The sequence below is a fragment of the Galeopterus variegatus genome, unplaced genomic scaffold (assembly GCF_000696425.1).
Source record: "Galeopterus variegatus unplaced genomic scaffold, G_variegatus-3.0.2 Scaffold6852, whole genome shotgun sequence".
In the NCBI taxonomy this organism is placed as follows: Eukaryota; Metazoa; Chordata; class Mammalia; order Dermoptera; family Cynocephalidae; genus Galeopterus; species Galeopterus variegatus.
The window spans coordinates 91400-102952 of NW_007732963.1; the positions used below are offsets into that span (position 1 = coordinate 91400).

Genomic DNA, 11553 nt, shown 5'->3' on the forward strand with positions numbered 1-11553 from the left:
TTTTTTTTTTTTTTTTTTGCTGGCCAGTAGAGAGATCCAAGCCATTGGCCTAATTGCAACTTTATAACTTTGTATAGGTCTACCAACGTTTCACTGTCCCCTGCCCCCTTTGCCCAGCCTCTGGTAACCACTATTCTACTCTCTATTTCTTTTTTCTTTTTTTTTAAATTTATTTTTCTTCATTGACCCATCATAATTGCATATATTTATACAGTACAATATGATATTTGTGTACATTCACACTGTGTGCAGTAATCATATAGGGTACTTAGTATATCCATTGCCTCAAATATTCGTCACTTCTTTGTGTTGAAAACATTCAACATCCTCTCAACTAGCTACTCAAAGTTACACAGTACTTTATTGTTGACTATAGTCTCTCTATATTGCTGTAGGACACCAGATCTTATTCTTCCTCTCTCTCTACAATTTTGTATCCATTAACCATCCTCTCCCCTTCTTTCCTCCCCCCTCCCCTTGGTAGTCTCTAGTAAACACTATTCTACTTTCTACTTCCATGAGATCAACTTTCTTCACTTCCACATATGAGTGAGAACAAGCAGTATTTCTCTTTCTCTGTCTGACTTATTTCACTTAACATAATTTTTTCCAAGCTCATCCAGGTTGCTGCAAATGGCAAAAATTCATTCTTTTTATGGCTGAGTAGTTTCCACTGTGTATATATACCACATTTTCTTTATCCAGTCATCTGTTGAAGGACATTTATGTTGGTTCCAACTCTTAGCTATTGTGAATAGAGCCATGATAAACAGGGAGTGAAGGTGTCTCTTCAACTTGTTGATTTCCATTCCTTTGGATATATTCCCAGTACTGGGGTTGCTGGATTGCATGATGGGTCTATCTATAGTTGTTTGAGAAACCTCTATACTGTTTTCCGTAATGGCTGTATTAATCAGCATTCCCCTTTCTCCACATCCTTGCCAGCATTTGTTATTTTCTGTCTTTTTGATAATAGCCAGTCTAACTAAGGTAAGATATGTCTCAGTGTGGTTTTGATTTGCATTTCCCTGATGCTTAGTGATGCTGAGCATTTTTTCATATACCCATTGGCCATTTGTATGTCCTCTCTTGAGAAATGTCTATTCCGCTCCTTTGCCCATTTTTTAATTGGATTACTAATCTACTCTTTACAGATGCCTGAATGATCAACCTACAATTTCAACCTGTGACATTCTCCTACTTAAAGCCTTCAATGGCTTCCCAGACACTACAAAGTAAGAACATATTATTTATTCCTTTGTATAAGACCCCAACTATGTCTCACTTTAATTCCACTTACAGCCCATGCTGCACATTTTCTGAATTGCTTGCCTTTTGCCACCCATGCCAGGCTGCTTCAGGTCTCCTTGCCTTTGCTCAAACTTTTCCTCTGCTGAAGTGTCCCTCCATGTCTACTCATCTTTCAAGGAGCAGCATAAGGGTTAGCCAATTTGTAAAAGTTTCCTAGCCTCTGCTTCTAACTCCACTAAAACCATCAGAAAGCATAACTACACTCTTCTTTTTGTCCCAGTCTAACCTGTAGTTGATTCCTTCTTCCCACCATAATATAAGCTTCTTGAGAAGGAGGTATGACTAATCAATTTTTGTTTCCCCAAATAAATATCTGTGTGCATTTATAGCCACTGATGATTTTGAAAACAGAGGTTTTATTGAAGTGGAGGAAGAGAAGTCTCAGTGCACCAAATTTAAGAGGTAAAGCCAACTTTTCCACAACTGTGAGGGTGGGGAGATCCTGACTCAGTCAATATGACATCGGATCTCCTTGTCCTTCTCAGCGTTTCTATCCTCCCCCCAACAACCCCTCAAGGTTTGATCTCAAAAAAAATAAATAAAAGGAGGTAAAGTCAAGATAATGAATATAAAGTAATCTTTGAAGGATTTTGGCATAGAAGGGATGGTGGAGATAAAACATGTATCAAATTTATAAAATATATTATGTCCACTTAAAGCATCAATATGCTAGGAAGGGAGGGAGAGTAGGGTGTTGCAAGGAAGGAAGAGTAGGATAGCGATGTTACAGTAAAAATAAACAAAAAAAGAAACAATTATTATTCAGCTTCTAGTGGCAAAATGGGTTTTTAGTTCTGTGTCAAGACAACTGGCTTGGAAGTCAGGACTTGTCATAAGAAGAAAAAACTTGTCTAAATTACTTTATCTCCCACTGTAACACATCAAGCCAGGCTTGGCAGATGTGATCACAGAATTTATATAGTGAAGGCTCCACAGAGAATTAAATGAAAACAGAAAACCCTCGCCGCTGCAAATGTGAGAGTATTGTGAAGAAAAGAGGGGAACAGAGGTAGGCCAAGGAGGTTGGATGCCAGGGTTCACGTTTCCTCAACTTGAAGTCAAATTTCAAGACAAATGAGAGGCTTACGGAGTGTGAGAAAACCAAAGGTCACCAGAGACAATAGCATGCTTCAATGGGTGTGGCAGGAAGAGGCTCCAAATTTTTAGGATGACTCTGGCTGTCAGCTCATAGCACAAGGGGACATAAATATACAAATCTGGTTTTCCAGTGCCTGGAAATAAGAAAATCAGAGGTGCCTGTATGTTTTGCCAGGAAAGACAGAGAAGTATGGGGAATGATAGTACAACAGCATAAGGCTGGAGTCAAGCAAAGTCACCCCAGCATGTAGTGACTTCTAGACCAGAAGCCAAGAACAGCAACTATGGATTCTAGCCAGTGGTATGCTGGTAAATGTTTAAATATCAGTTCTCAGAAGAAAAAAAAAAAACCCTGATTTATAATGTTTGCCAATTTCCATGGCATAAGTTCTCCCACCACAGTCAATTTCAAGCTCCAACATGACATCACTGCACATGGAGCTAGTAAGCAATATTATTATACACTATTATATAGTGGTGTCCACCAAAAAGATATAATATGAGGGTACTTCAAAAACTTTGTGGAAAAATAGAATTAAAAGATAATGCTAACCTTTCCATGAACTTTTTCAAGTACCCTCATAGATGTGAATAGATATTAGTAAAACAGTAAAATAATTAGAAAGTGATGAGTTTTGAATATTATTACATTTTTAATATAATTTATTTAATTGAAAATGTATATTTAATTGCAAAATTATATTTTTTATCTTTTAAAAAATATTTTACTATGGAAAACTTTAAACATACACAAAATTTAAAAGAACACTAAAAGAATAATACAGTGAAGGCCCATGTACCTAGCAACCAGCTTCAACAATTATTTATATGTGTTAATCTTGTTTCATCTATAGACCATACTTCCCCCAAAACATGTATTGTTATAAAGCAAATTCCAAACACCATAGCATTTCTTCCATAAATAATGTACAATGTAACTCTAAGAAATTAGGATTTTTAAAAAATACAACTATAATATTATCACACCTTTAAAAAAAACAGCACTAGTTACAGTATCATCTATTTTCCAGTCAGTGTTCAAATTCTCAGGTTGTCTTGAGATAAGAGGTGCTTGGTTTCCATGGGCTCAGTTTACAGGACACACCTCTGGGTTTCAAGCCATTCCCCAATGTCTCAGGCCCCTCTTCTAGGCCGTCCCCTATAGGAAATGTTACTATTGCTAGTTAGACCTATTTTTTGGCACCAACATGCGGAAATTGAGAGAGCAAAGGGCTGGCTAATGCAAATCTAGTGGCTGGGCATGCTCGGTAGAGAAGGGTTATATAACCCTAGTAGCTTGGCATACTCAGTAAAGTGGATTTTATCCCTTGAATGACCTTCCACTAGAGATGCTAAATAGCACAGAATAGTCTTGAATATGTCCAGTGCATGTGATAGGACTTGACCAATGAACATGTTCCCAAGAAAAGCCCCCAACTGAGCATGTGTAAGACTATGTTACATAACTGGGAACCACCCCCTTAGTTGAATATGCATTAGTGAAACTATAAAAGCTGAATTCAGGCAGAAGGGGTTGTTGCTGCTCACTTTCCTGGGGCCAACCTGCACTTTGCTGGCTGAGGGTTGTATGCTTTATTTGTATCAGACTTCCTTTCAACAAGCAGCTGCTCAGTCTTTTGAGCCGGCCTGCACTCTGTACTGGACTTTAGATGTGTATTTCTTACTTTTGTGTTACACTTGGAGTGGGTTCCTGCTCAGCCTCTGGAGCTAGGCTGTACTCTGTTTGTGAAATCTGTATCTTTTATTTGTTACATTAAACCTGTTTTCACTTTCTACCGTGACTCTGCCCTTGAATTCTTTCCTGTGGCAGAGTCAAGAGGTGGTGGTAAGAGGACAAGGTGGGTTCAGATCAGCTACCAGGCATCCCCAGACCCTTCCTCTAGCATCAGTCTCATACAATTTTTTTTAAAACAGGATCTAAAACCATGTTCACACATTGCATTTAATTGGTATGTCTCCTTAACCTCTTTAATGTAGAATAGTTCCCTCTCCCTCTTGTTTTTTGGTTTGTTTTGTTTTTCCTTGCCATTTGCTGATTGAAAACATTGGTCTTTTTTTTTTCTGTAGACTTTCCTATATTCTAGAATTAGGTGATTGCATCTCTGTGGGGTTTTTTAAAACATATTCTTTGGTCCCTTGTATTTTCTGTAATCAGAGACAGCATACTTTTAATTTGAATTGTGTTGAACGTAATTTATTACATATGAGGGTACCTCAAAAAGTTCATGAAAAAATAGAATTAAAAGATAATACAGATCTTTTCATAAACTTTTTGAAGTACCCTTGTATATATAAGCAAATTTATATTTTAATTGCAAGTTTAACAAAGAACTCACAAAATTTCTGAAAATTTAACAATCAGCTATTGTAGGCCAGTACAAACCAACTCCAGCACACAACAGATTCCAACTATTGGGTAAGAGCAAGTAACCCCAAAAGTCTAGATGGTATCATCCTCACCTACATGGTCCAAGGAACTACCGGACCTGCTACACCCCAACAAAGAAGAACAAGTGTCCAGGAACACTTGAACAATTTGAAGCCATCCTCTTTCCCCACTACTGTAAGAACAATGGAGTCATCCATGACTTTTAAAACTGAAGGTAACTAAATTTATTCAACCGGCCTAAATTCAGGGAATTTTTTTTCTCTCAGTGTCCAGAGAAGTGGGAATATGTAAGGAGGATTAGCTCAATTACTGAAATTTAAGTACATTTTCAATCTGCTTTTGAGTATAATGTGGGTAAATGTATGAGTCCCATAATCCTTCAAAGAAAGAAATCCCAGAAATTAGAGGTCATCCAAACAGATCATGTTGTTATTCTTTACAGCTCATTTACTAGATATGCAGAAATGATTCCCACTTGCTCTCAAAACAAAAAATAATTATAATCTGGGGAATGTAGTTCTCACGTGGTAAATGTTTCAGGGTAGAACTCCCAAGAGGTGAATGGTTTTCTCCAAATCTCCTGACACCGTTTTTAAAAACTAGATCAAAGGAGACGTAGCTTATAATGTAACTCATTCAAGAAGTCAAACTCCATAAAGAACCTCCAAGGGCAGGGGGGTCTCATAAATTCTTAAATCAGTCAATGAGCTGATCCCCTGGAAAATTTTAATTTGATTCTGAAGCAGAGATTCAGTAACCCATCACCACAAGCCAGCGGGATGCTCTGAAGGACACTTTCTTCACCTGCTGGGCCATTCCACTTGAGAACAGACCAAGCTCCTACAAGAGTTTGCTGCCATGTCCATGTGAGTCCAAGAAGAAAAGCATTCTTAAAGCTTGATCAATTCACAATAGGAGCAAATGCTTAATTTCCAGACTTTAAAAGTGTTAGCAATTTTGTCAACAACAGTATTTAGTTTGTCTCTTTTCCCCGTCATCTTCCTCAACTCATCCTTTACTTCCAGAGTTAATATGCTAGCATATGAATTTTGAATTAAATTGACCTTTCTCCAGATTGGAGAGTTTTCTTCTTTGAACTGAGAAAAAGAGTTATAAACTACCATGTCTTTTATTTTCTCTATTTGAGGGCAGGTAGTATATGATATATCAGATTCAGTGTTACTGTGCAAACATGGTAAGAGACAGGCTCCTTACCCCTTCTTTTCCCAGTGATGAACACATTTATACAAACAAGTACCTTTTCTTAAGCAAGCTCTTTATCTTTTAACTGAGAATGCAAGGGATAATTGGAGCAAGAAAATATGGGCTCTGCCTCCCTACTGTACCCAGACTCTCTTCATTCTCCTTGCTCTGCCTCTCTGCACGGGTGCCTAACAGCCTAAAAGGGCAATGGTCTGAGTCTGGCCCTAAAGGCAAACAAGAGTGAACAACTCAACACTGAGTCACTCCTCATCCCTCAGCCTTAGCAATTCATATGTGCTCTGAATGAGGATGGCCCCATCTCAAAAGTGTCCTGTACAAAATCCCAGCTCAGTGTACATATGCCAGAAAGAGGCCAAATCCCCTCCAGGATAATCTGATTTTTTTACAAAGTGAGAAAAGGCACTACCTGCAAAGGGCTCAAAGTGCACTGGCTTCCTGATGAGGGGGAGCACAACGAACAGTCCATCCTATGGTTTCCTCCTGTCCCTGTCTCACTCTTCCCTCCCTTACGTTGGCCTCTCAATACTACCCTCATTCATTCCATCCCCAGGAGCCCTTTCCTTGAATTTCCAGGCCAAAGCCCCTGCACCTAATTATTTGCTGTTTTAAATGTTGAATTTATCAATGATGTCACTGGCTTCTTATTTTCTTTAATCATATACTTTTGATATTAAATCACAACTGTTTTGTCCTTAACAATACTAAATACTATTTAATACAGGAAATTTCAAAATATACATATAATTAGCCAGGATGTGAATGTTTAGATTTTTTTTAATTAACCAATCTAAGTTTGCTTCACTCAATTTACATAAATAAGACTCCACAGTTTCAAAAGATTAGTAGACCTATAATAAAGTATCATATTTAAGTTAAGGGGGGAAACAATCGTTTTTTTCTAGATTGGCCTCTTTTTCTCTAGAAAAAAGAAAACAGTGTTCTTTTTTTTCTAAAACCACTTTCTTAGAGTGAGTCAGTCCTTCTGCAAACATGTCCCCTTCCCTACACCTTATGGAATTCTCCTCTACCCACCTCCCCACAGTCTGCCTCCCTCTGCAACCCCACTACACCACCCCCCAAATCAAAACCACTCTCTTCTGCTGCCTCTGCCTGGAAAAGGAGACCCTCCCTCAGGCACACCCACTGTAACCACCATCAGTGTCCCTATCCTGCCAGCCAGGATGCCCAGGGCCACATGAAAGGTGTGTGAAGTAGAAAGAGCCTTCTTCCAGCAGAGCACTTGGGAAAGTGCACACAGATTTATCCACCACAGCCAGGGGAAAATTCAGACTGGTGAAAAAAGATTATTTTTTTATTATGCATAGGGATTCATTACATACTTTATGTTCATTATGTATGAACATCCAAATAATTGTCTTTTTAATATAATCCTAATGTGATTTGATTTGTGAAATTTTGATTTTCAATGGAAATTTTAGAAACATATCATTTGCCTAAGGTAGAAACACACATTATGGTATGTATCTCCTCTTACTGATTGAAAATAAATTTGGCTCATAATTGTATCATATACGTGCTCTCAAACTTTGCCATCTCTTTCTGTTCTAGCCAAAGAAAGTACCACCCATCCATCCTAAAAGTAATTAAGGTATTCTTCCTTCTGAAAATAAGGTAATAGAAATCTAATATAGTCTTCTCTTTGTGGATAAAGTCTATAATTAACATTTCTATGGACCCTATAAAGTAGAATGCATTTAGTATTATTAATAATTACTGGATATTATTTATGCACTTAATTTTTAAAATAATAATGAAGATAAAATATGTTTGAGATTCGTGTTTATGAAAGGGAATTTTTCTAATGACATCCCAGTGGTTAGATATGTTAATGCTCAGATCTCTGTATAATTAACTTTTTACTAGTTTAAGTTGTATTGTTTCTTAAAGGATACAAAGTAGCAGATATGTAAGATGAACAAGTCTAGAGATCTAATGTACAACATGAGGACTATAGGTAATAATATTGTATTTTTTGCTAAATGACTAGATTTTAGCTGCTCTTGCCGCAAGAAAAAAAAAATGGATAATTATGTGAGATGATGGAAATGTTAACTAGCTTCACTTTAGTAACCATTTTACTATCTATATGTATCTCATAACATCATGTTGTATGCCCTAAATATACACAATAAAATTTATGTTAAGAAAACAACAAACAGCAAAAAAAAAAGAATTACAAGATGCTTTAGTTTAAGCAACAAGTAAAATTACCTAAAACATTATTGTGAGGAAAAACTCATTTTGAACAAACCATTAATCAAAGGGAGTTTTAAATAACATCTGGCTCAGATGTTTAATATCTTTAAAGGTTTTTGAGAATCTCATTTGTTGGAAGGCAAAGAAGGTCTATTAAAATAACAATGTATTAAAGGTCAAATCCTACAATAGTCAGTGATGTTGTGATCCAAATAAACAAAATCAGTAAACTACTTGGGTCAATCAATAAGTGTAAATAATATTCTTAAGCAAACAGAAAGCATGAACGGTGTCTTGGACATTGTTTACACTAAGCATAGGCTCACACTGTTTGAAGTGCAAGGCTAATCCCTTGTCCTGCAGTCCTGCCTATGTGGCATAAAGCAGGAGAGATGTGATCATGCAGAGAAACATGATGTTAGATTAACAGGAGTTGGCACTATCTACTTAGTCAACCAATCAGCCAAGAAATATTTATTAACTTACTGTTGCCAAGTGCTGGGACAGTTGCTGCAGATAGATCAGAGACCAAAATAGACTTGGTCTGTGCTCTGAAGGGTTTTATAATCTAATAGAAGGAACTAATAAGCATCTAAGCAAATAGCTCTTATAACATTGTACTGCAATTGCCCTTTGTCAGCTCTTATCTCTGGAAGATTGTCTTCTGGGGGAAGAGAACTCTTCTCAAGGGAGGTGAGAGCCAAAGTCAATCCTAAAGAATAAAAATAGGTTAAGATGAATCAGGATATTCATAGATCCAGAAGGAAGGAACACATACTGCTCTGAGAGACCTAAAGGAAAGAAGACTGTAGAAATATGCAAGGGCCAGATCCCAAAGGTTTTGTAGATTATGGAAGGAGACATTTCGAGGACATAGAGTCAGAAACCAACAATAGGAACGGTAATTGTGGAGTAATTGTTTCACACTGCTCCCATACCACCAAAATCCATTTCTCTGTGGTCCCCCTAGACCTATCATATACACTTACACTGTTATTCAGACACACCCTGTACCTTGGCTTCCAATACTTACATGCAGCATCTCCCACTGAAGGAGCATTTCAGGACACCTGGAAACTAACCAGCCTCTGAGGGTTATCTCGCCAAGCAAACCCAGATTGATGGCAAGTGCTTTCTACTTAAATTATAAAAGTACTCTGTTTACCTCCTAGACCCTGGTCATCAGACAAAAACATCCTCTTATCACCTTGCTCTGTTGTATCTGCTTTGTCTGAGTTTACCATTCATCTTAGCAGACTACAGAAAGACATGGGAAACTCCAAAAACACATCCCTGGACACCGTGGTGACAGATTTCATTCTCCTGGGCTTGTCTCACCCCCCGAACATGAAAACCCTTGGAAACTCCAAAAACCCATCCCTGGACACCGTGGTGACAGATTTCATTCTCCTGGGCTTGTCTCACCCCCCGAACATGAAAACCCTCCTCTTTCTGGTCTTCCTCATCATCTACATCCTGACTCAGCTGGGGAACCTGCTCATTCTGCTCACGCTGTGGGCCGACCCGAAGCTCCATGCCCGCCCCATGTACGTCCTTCTGGGCGTGCTCTCGTTCCTGGACATGTGCCTCTCCTCAGTCATTGTTCCCCGAATCATTCTAAACTTCACTCCTGCCAGCAAAGCTATCCCATTTGGTGGCTGTGTGGCTCAACTGTATTTCTTTCACTTCCTGGGCAGCACCCAGTGCTTTCTCTACACCTTGATGGCCTACGACAGGTATCTGGCAATATGCCAGCCCCTGCGCTACCCCGTGCTCATGAGTGGGAGGTTGTGCACAATCCTGGTGGCTGGAGCTTGGGTGGCCGGCTCCATCCATGGCTCTATCCAGGCCACCCTGACCTTCCGCCTGCCCTACTGTGGGCCCAACCAGGTGGATTACGTTTTTTGTGACAATCATGTTGTATGCCCTAAATATACACAATAAAATTTATGTTAAGAAAACAACAAACAGCAAAAAAAAAAGAATTACAAGATGCTTTAGTTTAAGCAACAAGTAAAATTACCTAAAACATTATTGTGAGGAAAAACTCATTTTGAACAAACCATTAATCAAAGGGAGTTTTAAATAACATCTGGCTCAGATGTTTAATATCTTTAAAGGTTTTTGAGAATCTCATTTGTTGGAAGGCAAAGAAGGTCTATTAAAATAACAATGTATTAAAGGTCAAATCCTACAATAGTCAGTGATGTTGTGATCCAAATAAACAAAATCAGTAAACTACTTGGGTCAATCAATAAGTGTAAATAATATTCTTAAGCAAACAGAAAGCATGAACGGTGTCTTGGACATTGTTTACACTAAGACACTGCTGATGGGAGGTGCCGGGCCTTCTCCACCTGTGGTTCCCACGTCACCGTGGTCACGGTCTACTATGTCCCCTGTATTTTCATCTACCTTCGGCCAGGCTCCAAGAGTCCCCTGGATGGGGCAGTGGCTGTGTTTTACACTGTTGTCACTCCATTACTGAACCCCCTCATCTACACACTGAGGAACCAGGAAGTAAAGTCTGCTCTGAAGAAGATAATAGCAGGTCGAGGGACTATGAATGAACATAAGTAACTACAGGCTCAGGGACCACCCGCATCACCGTCACTACTACTCTTTTCAGCTACTGCTACATGTGACAAATGCTCAGTAAACTGTTAGTAATTTAAATTGAATATAATTCAATTCTATTTGGAAGAAACTTCTGTGCTATATTTTGTCCATAGCTCTTTTACACTTTTCTGATCCATCTCTCAAGGGAAAGCATATTCAGTACATATATTGACAATGAGGAATTAATGCTTTATCTATTTAGGAGGAAAAGAAATCATTCCATGCAAATTTGCGGAAACCAGCATAATAGTGCTCCAATGCCCTTCATCCATTTCTTTTACTCCTATTTCCCCAAGCCTTTAGGCATTCAGGCTTGCTTACCTCACGCCAAGGCATATCCATCCTCCCAACCACCTAGGTTGAATCTCTTTGTGATCATCTGTGTTTCCTTCCAGTCTCTCACTGTCCCCCCTGCAGTAATTCACCAAATCCTGTTCACTCTTCCTCATGAATGTCTCTCTGGCTTCTTAAATGTCTCCTTGTCAACACCACCCTCATCCATACCAATGCCAGACTTTTCATTCTAAAAAACAGAACTAAATACTTTATTATTCTCCTCACGAATATTCACTGGCTCTCCACTACATATAGATAAAGCCAAACCTCTAAGCTTGGAATTCTAAGTCCCCACAATCTGACCCCAACATATCATCTTCCAAAATATCTGTACTTTC

The 11553-nt window shown here is 38.5% G+C and overlaps 1 pseudogene; it reads left to right on the forward strand.

Moving 5' to 3' along the window:
- The first annotated feature begins 9529 nt into the window (after nt 1-9529).
- On the forward strand, nt 9530-10840 carry LOC103606803 (annotated as a pseudogene).
- Nucleotides 10841-11553: the final 713 nt, after the last annotated feature.